This window comes from Chiloscyllium punctatum, unplaced genomic scaffold (assembly GCF_047496795.1).
Source record: "Chiloscyllium punctatum isolate Juve2018m unplaced genomic scaffold, sChiPun1.3 scaffold_605, whole genome shotgun sequence".
NCBI lineage: Eukaryota > Metazoa > Chordata > Chondrichthyes > Orectolobiformes > Hemiscylliidae > Chiloscyllium > Chiloscyllium punctatum.
In genome coordinates, this window is record NW_027310339.1 from 34252 (window position 1) to 48229 (window position 13978).

General features: G+C 47.8%; 1 protein-coding gene across 2 annotated transcripts in view; it reads left to right on the top strand.

Moving 5' to 3' along the window:
• Positions 1-374: 374 nt before the first annotated feature.
• Positions 375-13978, top strand: part of LOC140473438 (uncharacterized) — a 50477-nt gene continuing 36873 nt past the window's right edge. The window contains exon 1 of one of the 2 annotated variants that reach the window (XM_072567604.1): positions 375-483. The gene's annotated coding sequence lies outside the window, so the exon portion shown is untranslated. Of the gene's footprint in view, positions 488-13978 lie in introns of both variants that reach the window. The other variant, XM_072567605.1, reaches the window with a different exon arrangement.

Here is a 13978-nt window from a genome sequence, read left to right on the forward strand (position 1 = left end):
TGCTGTTTATTTTAAATTCCTTACCTATTGGCAGGAGTTGTTAGCCCTTAGCCTATCGCTTGCCTTTCTATCTGAAGTTTCTCTGGCTCGGTACAGGTGGTGGGGGTGGGGCTGCTGGGTCACTGAATATATCTCTCAGAGAGGTTCCTGAGACATTAATGAGGGAGTGGAGGAGCAGATAGCAAAGTAGGGGTGAGGATATCGAAAGATGAGTCACGATTGTATCGACTGGTGAAGCAAACTGAAGGGGCTGAATGGCCTCATCCTGCTGTTCCAGTTCTGAGGTGATGAAGCATCATCGAGATAACGATCGTCAATTCATCCACTTCCTGTTGAGAGATTGAGAGAAACAGGAAATGAGCTGATTCGGAGAACTGGTAAAATTTTGCTCCACCTAAATTCAGTGAGGAGCTGGCTGGGCCAGACGCAGCAGGAGCTGCAAGAAATCCAGTGGCATCCCAAGATCAGAGACCAAGGGATCCGGTAGGTCAGCTCATTCTCAGACCAATTCAACCTTTCACCTAGGACCTGCATCTACAGCTCATCTGTTTGTCCATCAGCCCAACAGTGAGGACAATCTGGGAATGTAGAAGATAGTGGGAATAAAGAGGCAGAGCGAGAGACAGAGAGACAGAAAGAAACAGCAAGAGGCAGATAGAGAGACACAGAGAGCGAGAGACAGAGAGCGAGAGACAGAAAGAGGCAAAGTGAGACATAAAGAAGAAGGGACAGGGAGTTGAGACAGAGAGAAACATTGCGAGAGAAAGAGAACTAGGTGGGTGGCAGAGAAAGAGATCGTGACAGAGAGAGAGAGAGAGAGAGAGAGAGAGCGCAAGACACAAAGAGTGAGAAGGAGACGGAGAGCAAGAGGGAGCAAGAGACAAACAGTGATAGGGAGATGGCGAGAGAGAGAGGGAGCAAGAGACAGACAGTGATAGGGAGATGGCGAGAGAGAGAGAGAGCAAGAGACAGAATGAGAGAGAGAGGGAGATGGCGAGAGAGAGAGAGAGCAAGAGACAGAATGAGAGAGAGAGAGGGAGACAGCATGAGAGAGAGAGAGGGAGAGCAGGCACAGACAGTGAGCAGGAGAGAGGGATGGGGGTGGGGAATGGAGAGAGAAAGCAAGTGACTAAAAGAGAGATGCAAAACGTGAGAGCCAGAGCTAAATCCCAGGGCAAGAAGATCGAGGGAGAGGGGGAAACAGAGATGGTCATAAGGGAGACTGAGAAGATAGAGGCAGAGATAAAGAGCGCGAGTGAGAAGGGGAGAGAGAGAGAGAGAGAGACATAAAGGAAAGGGTAACAATGATTCGATTTTAAAAAATGGAGAAAGAGAGAAGGAGAGAAAGAGGGAGACACAGGAAGGTATAACAGATGTGAACGGTAGAGATGTGCAGAGAGGGAGATTGTATCCTGTCCTGGTTTATTATGTACACTGGCTGTGTGGAGGAATCAGTCAGTTTGAACTTGAAGGAGTTCTGTTTGAGAATTGTGTCTCCAAGTTACTAGGAGTCCCACCATTCGCCGCTCCATCGCCTGTAACATCAATAACCCCAACCCCACCCTGTCAATCGGTGCTGTTACCTCTAATAGGGCAGAGTGGTTTGATGGAGATAGGAATGGAGAGGGAAAGGTGGGGCTGTGGACAGACAGCAAGAGAGAGAGAGAGAGAGAGAGAGACTGGCATGGGGAGTGAACTGGATTGGGGGAGAGAGACATTTGGAGATTGGGTATATAGGAACAAAACGGAACCATACAGCCTCTCTAATACATTCTCACTGTTCGTGAGATCATGGCTGATTTGTACTGTACAAAGATGGGAAATTGATCAGTTATGTCCTGTCCAGAAAAAGGAAAGGCCAATTACTGACCCAACTCTCGAAAGTTCTGAGCTTCGTTTCAAGTTAATTTGCTGTTGTTTGGACCCCCTCTCTCAATTTCTCTCTCTCTGACATTCGCCTATCTCCAGAATCTCTTTATAGCAGACTGCTGTCTCAATTCAGTCCCCGCCCACCTCCTAAACTTGAGCCTGAGTCATAGAGACATAGACTCGTACAGCACGGAGACAACCAGTCCGTGCCAATCCTAATCCCAAACTAAACTAGTCCCACTTGCCTGCTCCTGGCCTATATCCCACCAAATCTTTCCTGCTCATGTACTTATCCAAATGTCTCTTACATGTTGTAATTGTACCTACATCCATCACTTCCTCAGGAAGTTCATTCCACACGTGAACCACCCTCTATGTAAAATATTTGCCCCTCGTGTCTTTTTTAAATCTCTCTCCTCTCACCTTGAAATTGTGCCCCTCGTCTTGAAACCTCTCATCTTTAGGGAAAAGACATGTATCATCAACTCTCTCTATACCTGTCATGATTTTATAAACCTCTACAACCTCCTACACACCAGGGAAAAAAAATATCATCTTCTCCTTATAACTCAAACCTTCTATTCTTAGCAATATCCTCATAAATCTCTGCAGAATCCTCTCCAGCTTATCCTTCCTATAACAGGACGACCAGAACTGGACACAGTACTCCATGAGAGGTCTCACCAATGTCCTGTACAACGTCAACATGATGTTCCCCCCCTCCTGATACACAAAGGTATGAGCAATGAAGGCAGGCACGCTAAACACCTTCTTACTCACCCTGTCTATACCTGATGCAAACTTCAAAGAGAGTTGGTCTCTACTCCAATGTGTCTCTCACCATTTTCCCACTGCATCCAGCTGTGGCTGACACCCACTGAGTCTGGACCAGTCCCTGACTGCTGACCTCCACATGAGGCGGAGCTCAGGGTCATCAGTAAAACCTGGGCCAAAGTTCCTCTGTATTGCACCTTCAGCCAAGGCACTGAACGGTGGACCATGAGGAGGAGATCAAATGCAGACCATAACGTTCCTGTGGACTCCCCCCACCCCAGGAGCAATCGAGTGAGACCCAAAATCCTCCTACCTGTTCCTCTGCAGCCTTGTAGATTCCTTCACCACAGCTAACTCTTCTAATTAAGGTGCTAGATCAGTACAGACCCAATGGGCTGAAGGGCCTGTCTCTCATTCTCTCTCTTTCTCTCTCTCTCTCTGTGCTGTAAAAGCTTTATGATTAAATTCTGTGTCCCCGTCTTCTCCACATCTACTCTCAGAATCTTGTATGTTTTAAAGAAATCATCACTCGCTCTATTAACACTAATGAATAAAACCCCAAACTCTTTAGATATTCTTAATAAATCAAGCCGTTCATCCCAGGAATCAACCAATTAATCTCTACTGAATTGTCTCCAAAACCACTAGATCCTTTCTTGAGTCCAGGACCAAAATTGTACACAGTACCCCACATTAACACATGTACTGTTGTGACACAGTACCAACCCTCTAACAATAAAGGTTAAAATTTCACTTGCCCTCTAAAGTGCTTCAGAAAACATTTGCTTCAGAGTTGGGTTGGTTAGCAACTTAGAAATGTTGACGATTGTTAGGTCCTTGATTAGAAGTTAGCCATAAACGAGGAAACACAGGGCAGGTATAGATGGGCATCTCTCAGATTGTTGGAAGTGGTATTCCCCAGGGATTGGTATTGGGTCACTATCCAGGGATAATCGTGAATTGTGATGTAGAGCGACTTCAAAGGGACACTCACAATTTAGCCAAATGGGCAGTCACCGGGCAAATGAATTTCAATACAGAGAAATAGGAAGGAATGCATTTTGGTTGAAGTAATTCACGGAGAGATAATACAGACTCAACGGTATAAGCTTGAGGGGAGTACAGGAGCAGATGGACCTCTGTGTTCACGTACATTATTCTCTGAAGGTGACCAGGCACATTGAAACAATCTGGCGAAAGTGAGGACTGCAGATGATGGAGATCAGAGTCAAGATTAGAGTGGTGCTGGAAAAGCACAGCATCCCAGCACCACTCTAATTTAGATTTATATTACTTACGGTGTGGAAACAGGCCCTTCGGCCCAACAAGTCCACACTGCCCCGCCGAAGCGCAACCCACCCATACCTCTTGCCTAAAACTACGGGACAATTTCCCCACGGCCAATTCACCCTGACCTACACATCTTTGGACTGTGGGAGGAAACCGGAGCACCCGGAGGAAACCCACGCAGACACGGGGAGAATGTGCAAACTCCACACGGACAGTCGCCTGAGGCGGGAATTGAACCCAGGTCTCTGGCGCTGTGAGGCAGCAGTGCTAACCACTGTGCCACCGTGCCGCCCACAAATCTTGACGTTGAAACAGTTGTTTATAAATAGAGGTATAGAGTATAAAAGCAAGTGATACTACATCTCTCCAAATCATTGGTCAAACCACATTTGGAATACCTGTATTCTGTTCAGTTCTGGAAGGATCTCGAGTTCTGGAGACAGTGCAAAGTTGATTTACTAGAATGATTCCAGGAATTTTAAAATACAAGAACAGATTAGGGACAGGAATGATATAAAATTTTTTCAGAGGTTGCTGTGTGTATGAAATGAGCTGCCAGAGGAAGTGGTGGAGGCTGGTACAATTACAACATTGAAAAGGCATCTGGTTGGGGACATGAATAGGAAGGGTTTAGAGGGATACGGGCCAAATGCCGGCAAATGGGATTAGATTAATTTAGGATACTGGTTGGCATGGAGAATTGGATCGAAGGTCTGTTTCTGTGCTGTACATCTCTATGACTATATAAATTGGCTTATTCTCTTTGGAACAGAGAAGATTAAGAGGTGACATGATTGAGGTCTTGAAAATCATGAAGAGTTTTGACAGGGCGAAGGAGGATATTCTATTTCCACTCGGTGGTAGGTCAGCACAATTTCACGATTAGGCAAAAGTGAGGACTGCAGATGCTGGAGATGAACGTCAAGAGTGTGGTGCTGGAAAAGCACAGCAGGTCAGGCAGCATCCGAACTTTTCCAGCACCACGCAATTTCACGATTGTCAGTGAGAGAGGTAGGTGGAAGTGAGATGAGGAGAAACTTCTTTACTTATTCCAAGGATTAGGAACGCACTGCCAGGGAGAGTGATGTATGGAGATTCTACAGGTTTTAAAAGAGAGCTGGATATATATTTGAAAGGGATTAAATTGGAGGGTTACAGAAATGGAGCTGTTAAGTGGGACTAACAAGGTTCCTCTGCCAGGAGCTGGTACTCACAATGGTCTCCTTTTGTATGGTAAATTCTGTGATTACTGGGACTAATTGCTAACTTTTTGTGTTTCATGCACAAGAACTTTCAGCTTCCTCAGCACTCTATGTTTTGGAGTTTCTCTCTCTTTTAAAATAATCAGGGAATTAATCTGTGGAATTATTTGCTGCAGGGGGCTGTTGAGGCTGGGTCATCCAGTATATCCAAGGCTGAGACAGATAGATTTTTAATCAGGAAGGGGATCAAGGTTATTGAAGGAAGTGGAGTTGGGGATGAGCCACGTTCTCACTGAACGGCAGAGATTAGATGGGCTGAACAGCCTACTTCTGTCTTCTGGGCTTGAGGCATGTGTTGGGAGATGAAACGGTGAGGAGGTTAGGAGTGAGTGGGCGAAATGAGCAGTTAGGTGCCAGTGGAAATTCACAACTGGCAAGTATGAAGTTCAACAATCTGTTGATAGACAAGTTAACTCCCAACACTGATTTAATGGGGTTCACAGACTGACGATCCTCAGGGCGTGTCTGTACGTAAATCTTTGAAGAATTCTGTGCTCAATGCCGTGCATTAAGCTGACCAGAAGAAAGAGAAAGAGAGACACACTGAATTTTACAAATAAACACAAACTTTATTCATCACTGATTGGCTGGTGGTCAGAATACTGTGCCCAATTCCATGCTTTGGGAATGGGTCCTTGATCATGGACAGGTTGTGGAGGAAGGTTTCCCAGAACAGCTCCCTCCAGGAGCTGAGGAGAGGGTTTTCAGTTCACCTGGAGAGATCAAGATCATTCCCTTGGAGCTGAGACGGTTAAGGGGGAAGAGGTCGAATGGAGAGGTGTCTGGGAATGTGAAGGGGTTTTTGATCAAGTCAATGAGGAGAGAGTGATCCCTGCACACAGGGGGATTGAGATGATTGACAGAAAATGGAAGTTGTTTCCTTCCGTGTAATGGGCTTGGAGCTGGAAGGTGGTGCAGGGAATTGGAAGGAGAGTGAGGCATCAATCTTATCACACAGAGCCTACCTTTTCATTCCCTTCTGTCAGCTCAGGTCAGCTTCAGCGAGACTCTTTTGTTTATTCACAGGATGTGGGTGTTACTGGCTGGTCCAACATTTATTACCCTTCCCTAACCACCCCCTGCAGAAATTGGGGGGAGGGGTGGAGAGATGGAGGGGGGGCTGGGGGTGTACGCTACTTTCTTGAACTGCTGCAGTCCTGTGTTGTGTAGGGACACCTACAAAGTGCCCAGGATTCTGACTCAGCCACACTGAAGGAACGGCCCATATACTCCCAAGTCAGGATGATGAATGGCTTGGAAGGGAACTTGCAGGTGATAGTGTTCCCATGTATCTGCTGCCTTTCTCCTTTGTGGGTTTGGAAGGTGCTGCCTGAGGATCTTTGCTGAATTCATGAAGTGCGTCTTGTGGATGGTACACATTGCTGCTACTGAGTGAATGGTGAAGGGAGGAGGTGTTTGTGGACCTGGTGCCATTCAAGTGGGGGCTGCTTTGTCCTGGATGCTATTAAGCTTCTTGAACATTGTTGGAGCTACACCCATCCAGGCAAGTGAGGAGTGCCCCATCGCACTTCTGACTTGTGCCTTGTTGATAGTGGATAGACTTTGGGGAGTCAGGAGGTGAGTTACTTGCTGCGGTATTCCCAGCCTCTGGATTGGTCTTGTAGCCACTGTTTTGCTGTGGCTAGTTCAGTTCAGTTTCTGGTCAATGCCCAGGTTGTTAATAGTGGGGGAATTCAGTGATGGTAATATCAACAGATGCTGGTTAGATTGCCTCTTATGGAAAGTGAGTATTTCCTGGCATTTGTGCAGGGTGAAAGTTATTTACTAATGATCAGTCCAAGCCTGGATCTGTGAAGTTGCAAATAGGGTTGAACATTGTGCCATCATTGGTGAACATTTCTGATGTTATCTCTGCTGACCTCCACTGTTTTCACCAGTTCACAGTTCAGAACAGTTCCACGAGCACCTAGTTCCTTCCTTCCTGACTCTAGTTTTAGTTTTAGGTTTTTTTCCTGGAAATATTTGTGGAGTGGTTAGGGTGTGGAACATACTGTCTGAGAGTGTGGGGGCAGGGGGAGGTTCACTCGAGGGGTTAGGGTGTGGAACATACTGTCTGAGAGTGTGGGGGCAGGGGGAGGTTCACTCGAGGGGTTAGGGTGTGGAACATACTGTCTGAGAGTGTGGGGGCAGGGGGAGGTTCACTCGAGGGGCTAGGGTGTGGAACATACTGTCTGAGAGTGTGGGGGGGGAGAGGGAGGTTCACTCACGGGGTTAGGATCTGGAACATACTGTCTGAGAGTGGGGGGGGGGAAGAGGAAGGTTCACTCGAGGGGCTAGGGTGTGGAACATACTGTCTGAGAGTGTGGGGGGGGAGAGGTAAGTTTACTCAAGGGGTTAGGGTGAGGAGTGTACTGTCTGAGAGTGTGGGGGGGAGGGGGAGGTTCACTCAAGTGGTTAGGGTCTGGAGTGTAGTGTCTGAGTGTAGGAGAGGCAGGTTCACACTCACAGACACCTAGACAGATACATGTGCAAACATATGCAGACAGATGGACACCCTCCCTGGCACAAACTCCCTGACACACACAGTCACAGGTACACTCTCAGACAGATGCACAATCGCACAGATGTTCAGACTGACAGATGCACAATCACACAGATGTTCAGACTGACAGATACAGACAGTCACATAGTCACAGACAGACTCTCACACTGAGGGACTCAGTGGTGACATGTTGTTGTTATCATTAAATGAGTAATCCAGAACTCGAGGTTAATGTTCTGGTAACATGGATTCAAATCCCACTGGGGCAGATGGTGAAGTTTGAACTCAATAAAAACAATGTGTGATTGGCGATCAGTAATTGGTCATTGTAAAAGCCATCAGGTTCACTCACATCCTTTAAGGAGAGAAATCTGTCTTCCTTACCCAGTCTGACCCACACGTTGACTCCAGATGCAGGAAAAGGCTGGCTGAGCCTCATTAAATCTTAAAGTCTCCCTCACCTCCTCCCCCCAATCCCACCCCCCTCCCTCCCCATCCACTGACTCTCTGTGCCTCCCGACCTGTTCCAGAACCATAAGTGCAGGACCTCTCCAGAGCTGACAGCAGGATAGTACTGGGTAGAGTCAAAAAGAGAAAAAGGCTTGCGTGACTTGATAAGGGGTCAGAGAACATTAAAATCCTCGCCTTCTTGGTTTTGTGGAGGCAGAAACAATGATTGCTGTCAAACCGCAGAAACACAGCTTCCTGCTCTCAGTGGGGTGTTACAGACTGTGAAACAGCACACAGTCCTTTCCACAACCTGTTCGAGCCATTTGTCAGAGTGACTGCAATGGGAACAGCTTCAGCTAAATAAAACACAGTGGGGGACAAAAACCACCCGCAAGAGAAAGAGGAGAAAGGGTGCAGGAGGGAAGAAAGAGAGAGAGCATTTGAAAGGACTTTTGAATGGATCCCTTTAATTTGACATACTGTTAATCTCTCTCTGTACCTTTTTGGCTGGTGAAACAGTGCATCCTGCACCCTTTATTGTTATGCCGACGCTCTTGAATAGAATGGTCTGCGCGCATAACATGTAAAACAAAAATTTTCACTGTACGACAGAACATGTGGCATTAATAAATCATATCAAATCAGAAAGGAAACTGTAAAACAGACTGTGGTGTATATCAGGGTGTGGGCTCTATTAGTGTTACAGTGAGGGGTGTGGGGTATATCAGTGTGTTACAGTGAGGGGTGTGGGATCTATCAGTGTGTTACAGTGAGGGGTGTGGGGTATATCAGTGTGTTACAGTGAGGGGTGTGGGATCTATCAGTGTGTTACAGTGAGGGGTGTGGGGTATATCAGTGTGTTACAGTGAGGGGTGTGGGGTATATCAGTGTGTTACAGTGAGGGGTGTGGGGTATATCAGGGTGTTACAGTGAGGGGTGTGAGGTATATCAGGGTGTTACAGTGAGGGGTGTGGGGTATATCAGTGTGTTACAGTGAGGGGTGTGGGGTATATCAGGGTGTTACAGTGAGGGGTGTGGGGGTATATCAGTGTGTTACAGTGAGGGGTGTGGGGTATATCAGTGTGTTACAGTGAGGGGTGTGGGGTATATCAGTGTGTTACAGTGAGGGGTGTGGGCTCTATTAGTGTTACAGTGAGGGGTGTGGGGTGTATCAGTGTGTTACAGTGAGGGGTGTGGGGTATATCAGGGTGTTACAGTGAGGGGTGTGGGGTATATCAGGATGTTACAGTGAGGGGTGTGGGGTATATCAGTGTGTTACAGTGAGGGGTGTGGGGTATATCAGAGTGTTACAGTGAGGGGTGTGGTTTATATCAGTGTGTTACAGTGAGGGGTGTGGGGTATATCAGTGTGTTACAGTGAGGGGTGTGGGATATATCAGTGTGTTACAGTGAGGGGTGTGGGGTATATCAGTGTGTTACAGTGAGGGGTGTGGGGTATATCAGGGTGTTACAGTGAGGGGTGTGGGATATATCAGTGTGTTACAGTGAGGGGTCTGGGATATATCAGTGTGTTACAGTGAGGGGTGTGGGATATATCAGTGTGTTACAGTGAGGGGTGTGGGGTATACCAGTGTGTTACAGTGAGGGGTATGGGGTATATCAGTGTGTTACAGTGAGGGGTGTGGGAGATATCAGTGTGTTACAGTGAGGGGTGTGGGGGATATCAGTGTGTTACAGTGAGGGGTGTGGGAGATATCAGTGTGTTACAGTGAGGGGTGTGGGGGATATCAGTGTGTTACAGTGAGGGGTGTGGGAGATATCAGTGTGTTACAGTGAGGGGTGTGGGGGGGATATCAGTGTGTTACAGTGAGGGGTGTGGGAGATATCAGTGTGTTACAGTGAGGGGTGTGGGGGATATCAGTGTGTTACAGTGAGGGGTGTGGGGTATATCAGGGTGTTACAGTGAGGGGTGTGGGGTATATCAGTGTGTTACAGTGAGGGGTGTGGGAGATATCAGTGTGTTACAGTGAAGGGTGTGGGGGATATCAGTGTGTTACAGTGAGGGGTGTGGGAGATATCAGTGTGTTACAGTGAGGGGTGTGGGGGATATCAGTGTGTTACAGTGAGGGGTGTGGGATATATCAGTGTGTTACAGTGAGGGGTGTGGGGGATATCAGTGTGTTACAGTGAGGGGTGTGGGAGATATCAGTGTGTTACAGTGAGGGGTGTGGGATATATCAGTGTGTTACAGTGAGGGGTGTGGGAGATATCAGTGTGTTACAGTGAGGGGTGTGGGGGATATCAGTGTGTTACAGTGAGGGGTGTGGGATATATCAGTGTGTTACAGTGAGGGGTGTGGGGTATGTCAGTGTGTTACAGTGAGGGGTGTGGGGTATATCAGGGTGTTACAGTGAGGGGTGTGGGATATATCAGGGTGTTACAGTGAGGGGTGTGGGAGATATCAGTGTGTTACAGTGAGGGGTGTGGGATATATCAGTGTGTTACAGTGAGGGGTGTGGGAGATATCAGTGTGTTACAGTGAGGGGTGTGGGGGATATCAGTGTGTTACAGTGAGGGGTGTGGGATATATCAGTGTGTTACAGTGAGGGGTGTGGGATATATCAGGGTGTTACAGTGAGGGGTGTGGGGGATATCAGTGTGTTACAGTGAGGGGTGTGGGATATATCAGTGTGTTACAGTGAGGGGTCTGGTATATATCAGTGTGTTACAGTGAGGGGTGTGGGCTCTATTAGTGTTACAGTGAGGGGTGTGGGGTATATCAGTGTGTTACAGTGAGGGGTGTGGGGGATGTCAGTGTGTTACAGTGAGGGGTGTGGGGTATATCAGTGTGTTACAGTGAGGGGTGTGGGCTCTATTAGTGTTACAGTGAGGGGTGTGGGATATATCAGTGTGTTACAGTGAGGGGTGTGGGGTATATCAGTGTGTTACAGTGAGGGGTGTGGGGGATATCAGTGTGTTACAGTGAGTGGTCTGGGATATATCAGTGTGTTACAGTGAGGGGTGTGGGGTATATCAGTGTGTTACAGTGAGGGGTCTGGGATATATCAGTGTGTTACAGTGAGGGGTGTGGGGTATATCAGTGTGTTACAGTGAGTGGTCTGGGATATATCAGTGTGTTACAGTGAGGGGTGTGGGGTATATCAGTGTGTTGCAGTGAGGGGTGTGGGATATATCAGTGTGTTACAGTGAGGGGTGTGGGGGATATCAGTGTGTTACAGTGAGGGGTGTGGGAGATATCAGTGTGTTACAGTGAGGGGTGTGGGATATATCAGTGTGTTACAGTGAGGGGTGTGGGAGATATCAGTGTGTTACAGTGAGGGGTGTGGGGGATATCAGTGTGTTACAGTGAGGGGTGTGGGATATATCAGTGTGTTACAGTGAGGGGTGTGGGGTATGTCAGTGTGTTACAGTGAGGGGTGTGGGGTATATCAGGGTGTTACAGTGAGGGGTGTGGGATATATCAGGGTGTTACAGTGAGGGGTGTGGGAGATATCAGTGTGTTACAGTGAGGGGTGTGGGATATATCAGTGTGTTACAGTGAGGGGTGTGGGAGATATCAGTGTGTTACAGTGAGGGGTGTGGGGGATATCAGTGTGTTACAGTGAGGGGTGTGGGATATATCAGTGTGTTACAGTGAGGGGTGTGGGATATATCAGGGTGTTACAGTGAGGGGTGTGGGGGATATCAGTGTGTTACAGTGAGGGGTGTGGGATATATCAGTGTGTTACAGTGAGGGGTCTGGTATATATCAGTGTGTTACAGTGAGGGGTGTGGGCTCTATTAGTGTTACAGTGAGGGGTGTGGGGTATATCAGTGTGTTACAGTGAGGGGTGTGGGGGATATCAGTGTGTTACAGTGAGGGGTGTGGGGTATATCAGTGTGTTACAGTGAGGGGTGTGGGCTCTATTAGTGTTACAGTGAGGGGTGTGGGATATATCAGTGTGTTACAGTGAGGGGTGTGGGGTATATCAGTGTGTTACAGTGAGGGGTGTGGGGGATATCAGTGTGTTACAGTGAGTGGTCTGGGATATATCAGTGTGTTACAGTGAGGGGTTTGGGGTATATCAGTGTGTTACAGTGAGGGGTCTGGGATATATCAGTGTGTTACAGTGAGGGGTGTGGGGTATATCAGTGTGTTACAGTGAGTGGTCTGGGATATATCAGTGTGTTACAGTGAGGGGTGTGGGGTATATCAGTGTGTTACAGTGAGGGGTGTGGGGGATATCAGTGTGTTACAGTGAGGGGTGTGGGGTATATCAGTGTGTTACAGTGAGGGGTGTGGGGGATGTCAGTGTGTTACAGTGAGGGGTGTGGGGTATATCAGTGTGTTACAGTGAGGGGTGTGGGATATATCAGTGTATTACAGTGAGGGGTGTGGGGGATATCAGTGTGTTACAGTGAGGGGTGTGGGGTATATCAGTGTGTTACAGTGAGGGGTGTGGGGTATATCAGGGTGTGACAGTAAGGGGTGTGGGGTATATCAGTGTGTTACAGTGAGGGGTGTGGGATATATCAGTGTTACAGTGAGGACTGTGGGGTATATCAGGGTGTTTCAGTGAGGGGTGTGGGGTATATCAGTGTGTAGATTGAGTGGTGTGGGGTATATCAGGGTGTTTCAGTGAGGGGTGTGGGGTATATCAGTGTGTTACAGTGAGGGGTGAGGGGTATATCAGAGTGTTACAGTGAGGGGTGTGGGTTATATCAGAGTGTTACAGTGAGGGATGTGAGGTATATCAGGGTGTTAAAGTGAGATGTGTGGTCTATATCAGTGCATTACAGTGAAGGTGTGGGGTATATCAGGGTGTTACAATGTGGGCTGAAGTGTATATCAGGGTGTTACAGTGTGGGGTGGGGTGTATATCAGTGTTTTACAATGAGGGGTGAGGGGTATATCAGGGTGTTTCAGTGAGGGGTGTGGGGTATATCAGGGTCTTTCAGTGAGGGGTGTGGGGTATATCAGTGTGTGACAGTGAGGGGTGAGGGGTATATCAGGGTGTTTCAGTGAGGGGTGTGGGGTATATCAGTGTGTTACAGTGAGGGGTGAGGGATATATCAGTGTGTTACAACCGAGGGTGTGGGGTCTATCAGTGTGTTACAGTGAGGGATGTGGCATATATCAGTGTTACAGTGAGGAGTGTGGGGTATATCAGGGTGTTACAGTGAGGGATGTGGCATATATCAGTGTTACAGTGAGGGATGTGGTGTATATCAGTGTGTTAAAGTGAGGGGTGTGGGATATATCAGTGTGTTACAGTGAGGGGTGTGGGAGATATCAGTGTGTTACAGTGAGGGGTGTGGGAGATATCAGTGTGTTACAGTGAGGGGTGTGGGGGCTATCAGTGTGTTACAGTGAGGGGTGTGGGATATATCAGTGTGTTACAGTGAGGGGTGTGGGATATATCAGGGTGTTACAGTGAGGGGTGTGGGGGATATCAGTGTGTTACAGTAAGGGGTGTGGGATATATCAGTGTGTTACAGTGAGGGGTCTGGGATATATCAGTGTGTTACAGTGAGGGGTGGGGGCTCTATTAGTGTTACAGTGAGGGGTGTGGGGTATATCAGTGTGTTACAGTGAGGGGTGTGGGGGATATCTGTGTGTTACAGTGAGGGGTGTGGGGTATATCAGTGTGTTACAGTGAGGGGTGTGGGCTCTATTAGTGTTACAGTGAGGGGTGTGGGATATATCAGTGTGTTACAGTGAGGGGTGTGGGGTATATCAGTGTGTTACAGTGAGGGGTGTGGGGGATATCAGTGTGTTACAGTGAGTGGTCTGGGATATATCAGTGTGTTACAGTGAGGGGTGTGGGGTATATCAGTGTGTTACAGTGAGGGGTCTGGGATATATCAGT